Below are 12,097 nucleotides of genomic sequence, written 5' to 3' on the forward strand. Positions count from 1 at the left end.
CTAGGGCACAAGGTCGGGCATTTTTGCGTGAGTTAAATAAATAGCGAAAGGCTGGGAAGCGCAGGGCGGAAAGCCCAAAATGATCCAGTATCAGGTCCACAGATGCGACGAGCAGCAGTGGGAGGTGCAACGACAGATCTGCTAGGGAAACGGAGGTGGCAGTAATGGCAGATGCCACTAGGCCAGGGGACCCAGTAATGAGACATGTTGGAGGCCCTGGGACATATGGATGGCAGATTATTTCAGGCTGTGGAAAGGAGAGCACAGGACGTGGCCCAGAAATTAAATGTTATGCAAGGGACCCTCACAGGTTCAATGGGGAGAATCATGGAGGTTAAAGACAGAGTGGGGACCAGTGAAGACATGTTAAGTAGGGTGGAGGTGAACTAGCTGCCCTGATATGGGAAGGAGAGCGAGTCTGGGGGAAGCTAGGTGCTTTGGAGAATTACAGTCACAAGAACAGTATTAAAGTTGTTGGGCTGAGGGGAGAAGCCCAGCAGACTTTTTCCAGAAATGGATTCCCAAAGTACTGGGAAAGGATACACTGGGGGAAAAGGTAGAGGTGGAGCAAGCAAGTAGGACACACCTTTAAAGGCCCAGTACTGCACAAAAACCCTGTTCGGTTCTAATAAAACTGGTACATTACCAGGAAAGGGAGAAAAATTTAGGGGCAGCGGCAGCCGGAGTGAGGAAAAGAGGGGAGGACGCGATGGAAATAGAGGGAAACAAGATATTCTTCTACCCTGATATTAGTGTAGCGCTTTTAGTGAAGAAAAGAGTTTGAGCCAGTTAAAAGACGGGTAAAGCAAAAAGGGTATGAGTGTGTCAAGACCTGCCACCCTGAAAGTTCTATTACTTGGGGGAAAGAAAAGTTTTATCAGAGCTGAGTAAGGCACAATAGTTTGCCAGAGAGCTACCTATGCTTGGGTGAGGCAAGAAAAAGAAAAGCAAGAGCAAACATGGGGACTAATGCAAGGCATTGTAAACAGTTGTTGTAAACTAAATATTTGGGTACGAATATAGACTAAAAAAAATGATACATGTGTAATGGGAATGGGAGAAGGGATCTTGGAGAACTCTGGAGTGGAGAAGGAGAGGAAGATGGATGAGAGAGTCGTGGATCACAGGCACTGAGTAATGGAGGGACATGCCGGCAGCAGGAAATAAATTCACGAAGGGGAGAATTAGGAGGAGGGATAGGGTAAGGAAACATGGTGAGAGGCTGGGGATTGGGATAACATCATGGGTTACTATTATTGTTTTTGTCTTTGTGTTTGTTTAACTTTCCCAGGGTTTGTTGTGGGCCTGGCGGGCAGGAACCACGGGCTGAATAAAAAATGTTGGATAGGGGGTGAACTTGGGATGGTGAAGGTACAGTGGAGACACCAGTCTGGGAGTCCCGATGGCTAAGAGTGTAAAATACATTAGCTTTAATGTTAATGGCCTGAATGGAACAGTTAAGAGGAAGAAAGTCCTAGCACATATTAGAAAAAAGGGGCAGATCTGGCCTTTCTCCAAGAAATGCATTTGATGGAGTGAGAGCCCCAAAAGCTAAAGAGATGTTGGGTGGGTGAGGTAATAGGCTCCTTGTTCAGTTCAAAGGCAAGAGGGGTGGCAATCCTGATAGGCAGAAATGTTCTGGTGAGAGGGCAGCATTTGGCCATGGAACACTGTCAGATATATTCAGAACCCTGAACCTTAGTGAAAGTTTATGCCCCTAACTTTGACAACGAAAAATTCATACAAGATACCTTCCTAAAATTGGCAGAGGGAAAGGAGAATATTTTGGTTGGGGGAGGACGACTTTAACTTTTGTCTGGACCTTGTCTTCGATAAATCAACTAAGAAAATAATTAAAACAAAAGCAGCGAACATTGGCTGTAGGAAGGAGATGAATCTGATGGATGTATGGAGGCGAAAGCATCCCAGGGAGAGGGACTATTCTTTCTTTTCAAAGCAACATAATTCCTAGTCTAGAATAATTTTTTTCCTGACCAGCCCATATAGAGGGTAGGATCATAGAAGCTGAGTAAACAGTGAGGCTCCTCTCAGACCATTCACCTATTATTAACAATAGAAATGTCAGACAAACACAATATGGTATACATACATTGGTGTTAAAAAAGCCAGAGTTTTGTAGTTTTGTAAGAGTGCAGATAAATATGTTCTGTGAGACCAACTGTGCCTCTACTCCAGATGTTTCTTTTATGGGATATGCTCAAGGCATACTTGAGAGACCAGATAATTGGGGACACTAAAACAGTTAAAAAAAATATGAAGGTGGTCAATGAATTAGAACAGGAGATTACTTGCTTAGAAAAAGACTTCCAAAAACCAGGTACAGAGGACCATTGCAGGTCTAGAACAAGTTACAAAAATGAAAGTACAATATGTATAGTATAGAAAAATGCCATAACGCAGTCAAAACAAAAATATTATGAATTGGGGGAGAGAGGCCACAAAGTCCTTTCTTGGCAGCTGAGGACAGAACAGGCAATGCAAACTGCGATTGGCAGGATCTTGTATAAACCAAATCAGAACTTACGGGAGGGCCTGATAAAACTAGTAAGTTCCTATCTAAATAGGAACTGCTAAGTTTAGATCCAGAAGAAAAAGATGGGTTAGATCTTCCCTTTACAGAGGAAGAGATAAGTATTGAATTCACTGCAAACTAAGTGTTCAGGATAGGATGGGTTTCCACCCAAGTTCTATAAAGAATTGAAAGATTTATTGATGCCTCTTTACATGGAGGTGGTGGACAACGCAATGGAGACCAAAATCATCCCAGAATCTTTTTCTGCAGCAATCATCAAAATACTCTTCTTATTGACCCATTCTTTGTTAAAGACAGATTACAAAATAATGGCCAAAGCCTTGGCAACTAGATTGGTGAACATTTGCTAAAGCTAATAAATACAAAGCAGGCTTTGTACAGAAGACAGGCAGCAGATAACATTGCCAGATTGTTGAGTGTCATCTCTGGCACAAAGCAGGGATGAGAGGGGCTGAGCTGTTGCCCTGGATGCAGAAAAGGCATTTGACAGATTGGAGTGGGACTTTTTATTTAAAGTGCTGGGAAATTTGGGGCTAGGAACAAATTTTATAAATTGGATAAGGGCACTTTACCATGCGCCCAAGGCTAAAGATGTGACCAATGGACAAATTTCCCCAGCCTTCCCACTGATAAGATCAAATTGACAGGGGTGCTCATTCTCTCCAGCTGTTTGTTCTGAACATGAAGCCATTAGCCAAGATCATTCGCCAGGATCCAGACATTAAAGGCTTCAGAACAGGCCAGGAAGAGCATAAATCTCTTATCTGAACATGATTTTCTGAATGTGTACAAATCCTATCCTGAAGTGTCCTTTCCATTAATTTCCCTCAACTGATATGATTCTTCCTGAACTAGAAATTCCTGCTTCATTTTTTTCCCCACATCTTGAACAAACATTAGTTACTTTCTAGCTCCTGTCACTAGAGGGGATGCAAAAATCTTTGTCACTCTTTGAAAATCTGCCATTGCTGAGGTGCAGCATTGCCCAGCAAAGGCTCATGGTCATAAAGCAATGGAAACCCTTAAGCTCAATGTTCTCACACACACTAGCCCCACCTGCCTGGGTTTGGCCAATACTCACTCTAAACCTATCCTATTCACACGTCTGTCCATCCAAAGGATTCTCAAATGTTGCAATCGTAACTGCCTCAACAATCTCCACCACAAGCTTGTTTCATACACACACCACCCTCATGTTCTCCCTTCACCTTAAACCCATGTCCTCTGGTTCTCTATTCTACCACTCTGGCCTAAAAACTCTTTGCATTCTCCAGGACCAAAGTACTGAGGGGTGTTCTAGCAGGCAGCATACAAAATAGACATAGAAAAAGATAGAATCTTTTTCCTACATTAGAGCATCAAAAACAAAAATGATTTAAAAGTTAAAAGATGTTTTAGAGTACACAATGAGAATTTTATCAGAGGATGTGATACCCAGAACACACCGCTAGAGAAAGGGGTGAAGTCAGATACATTCACTATGTTTAAGGAACATTTAGACAGATACTGAATAGGCAAGGCAGAGGAAGATATGGTGCTCGTGCAAGCAAATGGTATTAATGTTGATGGGCAAAAACGTTGTGCTGTATATCACTGTGCTCAAAAGGCCTCAGAAGTAGGTGTCAATTGGGCATGCTGTGGAGTAATGGATTTTCTCTCTCTCTCTGAGCAAACCACATGACCCTCTTAGAACAGCAAAGTACATTCAGGCAGACTGCAGCACAAAAGGCCTTGTGAAAGATGTCAAAACTGTTTTTTTCAGTCAGAGAACAAAAGTAGCTTGCTATTTATGCAATACTGTCTTCTCATGGCAGCACAAGTTGCCTAAAAGTGTGGCTGAGGGGGCACCCTAAAATCTCCCTCAAACTGGCAGCGCCCATCTCATGGGCAGATGTAATAAGGAGCAAATAAAATGAACTGGTGAAAGAACAGGTCAGGCAGCAGATGGAGGCCAAGGGACAGAGAACGTTTCAGATCGAGACCCTGCATCAGAATTTTTGCACAACTTTGGCTAGGTAGTAGAAAGCAGAGGGTGGTAGATTGCTTTAAATACATTTTGGAACAGATTGAAAAGGGGTCTGGATGCCCTGGTGCACGATTTGCAAATATGTCATTAGAAAACCTAACAGAACAAGACTGCTAAGTGCTCATGGAATCGACTGCAAAAGGAGAAGTTATGCTTCGGTTGTACAGGGCAGTCATTCAAACACCTGGAGTACCAACTATTCAGTCGTATTTAAGAAAAGATGTAAATGCGTTAGCAGTTCAGAATTTATTGGAAACAGTCCCTTCAAGCTCAACCTCTCCATGGCAATCAGGCTGGTTCCATTTGCTTGTGTTTCAGCCCATTTCAGTCTAAACCTTTCCTACGTCTACCAATTCCTCTGGCAGTTTATCCCATATAATCACCACCCTCTGATGGGAAATTGAATCACAAGGCTCTGCAAAGAGATTTAGACAAGCCAAACAAATGTTTAATTAACAGATGGTGTAAAACCTGGGATAGGTTTTCCCTTTCATTCTCAGTCTGGTCGCAGTAGTTTTGTGAAGGTTCTGGTCATATCTTGCCAATTTAAGTTGTTTTTTTTGAGTAGGTAACAAAGATTATTGAGGGTAGGGCAGTGGATGTTGTGTACATGGACTTTAGTAAGATGTTTGACAAAGTCACTTGGAGTTGGATTCAGAAGTTGCATGGGATCCACAGTGAATAGAATGAAAATGTAAGAGGGTGGGTCAGTAAATGAAATCAAGTAAATTTGGCAGCTCAGAACGATCTGTCTGGGTGTACTAATTCAAGAGATGCAGAAAGGAGCCACACAAGTACAAGCAACTATGGATCCAAGGTTATGGAAGACCATTGTGTCCATCCAATCTTTGCCCATTTTATGAAAAAGAAACCCATGAGTCAGACCTACATGTCCCTTCCGCTCTTTATATGAATCATCTGAAATTTAAATTTTTTTGATCTTCCCAATCATGAAGCATCTAATTTTATCAAAACCCATGTTATTAAATCTCCCTTAAACCTCTCTAATATCCTGAACATTCTAGTCACTAAAATTCTCCCTCCTTACTGCATGCTGACATTTCTTTGATTGCTCCAGAACAATTCTTTCTGTGGCAAAGGGAACTGTACGCAGACTATGGCTCAATCTGAATTCCTTGCGTTATGACCCTTGGCCAATAAAATAATCCCACAAGCTACCTTAGCTATTTTATCTCTCTGGCCAGCTATCTTCAGACAATTCTGGGACCTTAGTCCTCGCAACACTTTGAACCATATACAGGTAGACTCCAGTTCATGACTCGCATTGCAAGGTTTGTTATGGGCCCAGAGGACCTCAAAACCAAGCAGCAATAGAAATTTACCAAGGCAAATGCTTACTTGGACAAAAGCTGCTTTTAATTATCTTTAAACATGAAAAGAGGATCAAACTTTAACTTATTACTATTAACTTAACCCCCTTCTAATTCTAAGCTCACATGTATGTAATGTGCGTGTAAGTCCAGAAAAGTTCTTTAATTCACAGTCCAATCTCACTTCTCACTCCTCCAAGTTTACTAATTCTTATACTGTGCACAGAATTTAACATCTATGAATCTTCACCAGGCTTTGGTGCTTGAAAGGTAAATGGTTACCACTCAGGAAGGTTCTTGTTGGTTTTCAGACATTTGTTGCTTGTTGGACTCACATAACTGATTCCTTCTGATCAGACACTTCAGTGTCTTGCCGAAGAAACTTGCTCCATCAGGGTTTTCCAGATGATACCCCTTTCATCCAGGTCACCAGAGTTCCTTTTTGTTTCCCTCATTTCAAGTGAAACATTATACAGCAAGTCCTCTCCTCTTGTATGGACCACAAGGGCTTTGACTGGGCTGAACCAAGAACCAGTCTTCAAAGTTTGCCAGCTTGTCCTGTTCCAGTCCCAGCCTGCTGCTGATCTGTAGAACTGATCTCTCTCTCTCTCGGAAAAGAGAAGAGCGAACTTGGAAGTTTGGGTCCGGTGCCGCAGTCTGCCTGAATGCAGTTTGCTGTTCTAAGAGGATCATGTGGTTTGCTCAGAGAGAGAGAGAAAATCCATTACTCCACAGCATGCCCAATTGACACCTACTTCTGAGGTCTCTATAGGCATTCTTTAAAGTTTTTGCAAAGGCACTCGGAGCCTAGACTGTCTGGCTTAAGCAGAGCTCTGGCATTTTAAATGAGATCTGCGGTGTGTGTGTGTGTGTGTGTGTGTGTGTGTGTGTGTGTGTGTGTGTGTGTGTGTGTGTGTGTGTGTGTGACCTACACTAAAAAATATGCCACAATTTTTCTCCTTTAAAATATATCTATATACAATATAAAATATAACAATCTGTCGCAGGTGAAGATATCATAAGTTGGAGTCTACCTGTATAGATAGTTTACTGAGCCGCTTCAGCCAGGAGGCTGACCCGACGTACCTGGTCCTGCTGGTAGGCGGAGATGGCATCTGGTAACTAGGGGCAGTGGTGTCACTTCACAACCTTTGATGTGATTTGGAACACGTGTAGATTGCTACCTCCCTCCATTAACCTGCACATGCATTCCAAATCATCTTGGGGGTGGGGGGGGGGGGGGGTGGTGGTGGTGGCAGTGGGAAGTAATCTGCATGCACTGATTGGATGGAAGCATTTCCTTCAGAGAAAGAAAAGCAACCATGTTGATACAGGTCGACCCCAGGTTGATACAGGTCGACCCCAGGTTGATACAGGTCGACCCCAGGTTGATACAGGTCGACCCCAGGTTGATACAGGTCGACCCCAGGTTGATACAGGTCGACCCCAGGTTGATACAGGTCGACCCCAGGTTGATACAGGTCGACCCCAGGTTGATACAGGTCGACCCCAGGTTGATACAGGTCGACCCCAGGTTGATACAGGTCGACCCCAGGTTGATACAGGTCGACCCCAGGTTGATACAGGTCGACCCCAGGTTGATACAGGTCGACCCCAGGTTGATACAGGTCGACCCCAGGTTGATACAGGTCGACCCCAGGTTGATACAGGTCGACCCCAGGTTGATACAGGTCGACCCCAGGTTGATACAGGTCGACCCCAGGTTGATACAGGTCGACCCCAGGTTGATACAGGTCGACCCCAGGTTGATACAGGTCGACCCCATCTTTCCTTTATTCAAAACTGATTCTGATCATCGTAACTTTGAAATATCGCAACTCAGGGTCTACCTGTATTGTGTATTCCTTTGCCTCATTTGTCTACCTGATCAATACTCTGGATAGAGTTCTAATTTGCCACGTCTACCCTCTTCATCAAAAAATGGTCTTTTATTAGCATCTGCAAAATTTGTCTAAATCAGGAGAATTCCATGGAAATCCATTGCGAGGAAGATTTGTGGAATGTTATACTTGATTTCCCAACCTGCCTTTTGGATCCCACAATCCTTATCCCTTGATGATAAACACTTCCATCTTTCCCCGAAGATTTGCAGGATGGTGGTTCATTAGCCTACTGTAAATTTGTCCCCAGTGTGTGGGCAAAGGGTAGTATTTGGGGATCAGTGTAAATGGGTGGTTGGCCTGGACTCCATGGGCCAATGGGTCTGTTTGCATGTTGTATCTCTCCATAACTAAGATTTCATTTTTTTGACGAGTTTGCTTTGTGGGATCTTAAACACCTCAATTAATAAACCACTTCGCAGCCCATTAAATCCACTGGGGCAACTTTCAGTTTCTAGTTTTGGGTCACAAGTTCTTTGATCCCATCCTCATGGTCTCCTCCAGTATTAAAGCTGTGGTCTCTCAGTTCACTGCTTCTTCATAGAATATTTCATTTCAGCATTCACAATGTGATCTCTGTCAATGCAGTGACCACTTACCAGAAAGTCTTCTACAAAGTGGTCTCTACAAAATCTACAAGAATGTCCCTAAGCATCAATTTGCCCATACCATTAATTATGACTCCCATCAATGTCCATCATGAGCTCGAAACATCTTCCAACTGGGCATATTGCAGTCTTCTGCATTCAACCATTTCAGGTAACTCGATTTCTCTGTTTTGGTGCAAGTTATCCATTTGTAATATGAATAAAGTTTTCCTCACTGCACTGACACAGTATTTTCTACAGGTCTGACAAACATTTCACATTCCTTGTGAGATGGGTGACAAGATAATTAGTAATAAACCAGACAACATCAACAGTTCCTCCCATGGTAAGGCCAATTTGCCTACCCAGAGATATTACCTTTGTCCTCTGCACCCCTCCCTCATTCTCTGAAAATCTCTCTCCCTTTCGCTGTCTCCTTTCCACCAGCTCTGTATTCAGAGCCACCCACTTCCCAGATCAATTCTCACCTTTCCTCCTATGCACATTCAGTTATCACCTTTTGCCCATCTCCCTGCCCTTTTATCCCCCCCCCCCCCACCCCTCTGTCCCCAGTCATTTTATCCAGGCACCTACCTGACTTTTCCTCATACATTGAAGGGCTCAGGCCCAAGATGTTGGTTTGATATACCTACGATAGGTGCTGTAAGGTTGCTGAACTCTTCCAGCATATTTTGTCTTTTTACTCCAATAATGAAGAAAGCTCACCAGTGGCTATACTTCGGGAAGTGTTTGAGGAAATTAAGTCACCAAAGACACTCAAAAACATCTGCAGGTGGACCGTGGAGAGCATTCTGGCCGATTGCATCACAGTCTGGTATAGAGGTGCTAACTCTCAGGACAAGAAACACTCCAGAGGGTTTACCTCGGCCTGTGACATCAAGGGATCAGTCTTCACTCCAACAAGAACATCTACAAGAGATGGTATCTTAAGAAAGCAGCATCTATCCTCAAGGACCCTCACCACCCAGGCCATGCCCTCTTCACTCTGCTACCATCAGGAAAAAGGTACAGGAGCTGAAAGACAAGCACTCAACGGCACAAGGACAACTTATTTCCCACTGCCATCAGATTTCTGAATGATCAACAAACCAAAGACACTGCCTCACTGATTTTTTTGTGCACTATTTTTATTTATTTTTTTTATAAGGTGATTTATTGTAAAACAATAAATTTCATGTTTGTTTATGACAATAAATCCTGATTCTGATTCACAGCATCTGCAGACTCATGTTTCACTCAACTCGAAACAAACTTGATTTCTCTTTCCCAGTTTGAAAAAATCTTCAACCCAATAAAAAAAATTAATCCCATTGTAGCGAGTTGGAGTGAACACAGCGAAGAGACAGACTACAGGCTGTGAGCTCCAGTATCACAACTATTTTAATTTGAATCTTGTGCTGCAGCCTTTAAGCTCCATCTCGTTCTGCCCCCAACATCCTGACATTTGCACCCAGCCTGGACCGGAAGAGATGGTCCCGTGGTGCCATCCTTGTTGCTACTGCCCCCCTAACCGCACATGACGAGCAGCAAGCAAGGCTGATTCACCAACACAAGAATGAGAGTCACCACACAACCTTCCAACTCCCCCCCTGCCCCCCCCACCCCGCCAAGGAACTAGCACTGATGCATCATGGGAGAGGCATGGGGGCGACTGTACTGGCTGAGACAAGTCCACATGCGCTGGTTTTAAATGGTCCATCATGAATACCTCCTTCTTGCCCCCAATGTCAAGAGTGAACATTGAAGTGTTTCTGTGCAGCACCCTCTATGGACCCTCTTAAGGCCATTGAAGGGGAGTCCTCTGCACATATACTCACAGGAAAACGTCCCAGTGGGTAGTTGCAGGGCGGTTGACTGTGTCGTGATGGCGGGGGCAGTGTGATGGAGCCTAGTTTGTCATGAAGCTGCTCAAGGATGACAGCAGTGTTAGTGTCGAGCATGGTTGCTGGGGGGAGGAATTGTCTAGGTACTGCAATGGTCTCTCCATAGACTAGATCAGCTGAGGAGGTCCCGAGGTCATCATTGAGCGCTGTGCAAATGCCCAGGAGAACCCAGGGTAGCTCGTCCACCCAGTTGGGCTTATCAAGGGTGCCATCAGCACCAATTTGAGGTGGCAGTGGAAATGCTCCATTGGCTTGAGGGTGGTAAGCTGTGGCACAGAGCAGCTGGGTGCCCAGGAGTCTGAAGAGTTGTGTCCACAGGGCAGAGGTGAATTGTGCTCCCCAGTTGGTCATAACCTCTGCCGCGACACTGAAACGGGAGACCCAGGTGGAGAGGAAAACCTTGGCGCATGTTTCTGTGGAGGAGTCCGGGTGGGGTATGGCCTCTGTCTGGCCAGCGAGTGAATCTGTCCATCACTGTGAGTAGGTAGCGGGATCAACTGGAGACAGGCAGGGGTCTGAATATGTCTAGATGGACGTGTTTGAACCTTCGGGTTGGGCCGTTGGAGTTTGTGCTCGGTGTGGCCAAACTTGCATTTCTCTGGATTAACGGTGATGCCAAACTGTGCAAGTCGAGTAATTAGCTGACAGAGGTGCGTCATGTGTTCTGCAGGCGAACTGGTGGCTACCAGGATGTCATGGAGGTAGATGAAAAGGAAAGGCAAGTCTCTCCCGTCCATGAGGCGGTGAAAAGTCTGTGCCACATTTTAAAAAAACCAAACGGCATTCATAGTTAGTCGAAGAGGCCGAACGGGGTAAGGATAGCAGTCTTTTGGATGTCATCTAAGTGTATAGGGATCTTATGGTATCCCCGTATTAGGTCAGCTTTGGAGAAAAGCTTTGCACCGTGAAAATTTGCTGCAAAATCCTGGATATGGGGAATTGGGTAGAGGTCAGGTGTCGTTGAGATATCTGTAATCACTGCAGGGCCTCCAGCTGCTATTGGACTTAGGCACCAAGTGGAGGGGTGAGGCCCATGGACAATCAGAACAGATAATGCCCAGCTCCTCCATGCATCTAAACTCCTTCTTGGCGAGGTTGAGTTTGTCTGGGGCCAGGAGTGGGCATGTGAATGCAATGGTGGACCAGTGGTACCAATTTGGCATTGGACACCATGTTTGGGCATGGCCACCGTGAATTGTGGTAGCAGAATGGAGGGAAAGTCTGCACATTGGAATGTGCTGTTGCCAAAACATACAGGAATTCATCTTTTTCCAAAAGTTCGGATGGCAGTGTTATTGCCAGCCCAAAGGGAAAGACCATGGGGTCCCATGTGCGTTTCAAAAGCCATAGTGGGGTATGATCCTAATCTCCGCCCCCATGTCCACGATGACCTTGCAGCTTCAGATGCCGTCCTAGATATGGAGAAAGCCACTAATGGTGGCTGGCCACATCGTTTCCTGGAAACCAACGTGACTGGCAGCATCTGTGGGCAGATGGCCCCTCAACGTTGGTGGTAAACACCATTTGGGATCGGGCCTCTCCGTCCTCTGACAGGGGAGGGGCCTGCTCACATGGTGGACTAGATTTGGGCATTGTCCTCGAAACACGGATGATCGAGTCGATGGCTTCGCGTTTCAAACGGTAGATAAAATCTGCCCACGCCACAACTTTGCATGGGTTGCCAAGGGGAGCCTGATGTCCACAGGCACCCGTTCGAGGAACACTTGCTCAAAAATGAGGCAGGGTTTGTGCCCTTCCGCCAGCATGAGAATCTCATTCACGAGGGCAGAGGGG

Source organism: Narcine bancroftii, chromosome 2 (genome assembly GCF_036971445.1).
Source record: "Narcine bancroftii isolate sNarBan1 chromosome 2, sNarBan1.hap1, whole genome shotgun sequence".
NCBI classification, from domain to species: Eukaryota; Metazoa; Chordata; class Chondrichthyes; order Torpediniformes; family Narcinidae; genus Narcine; species Narcine bancroftii.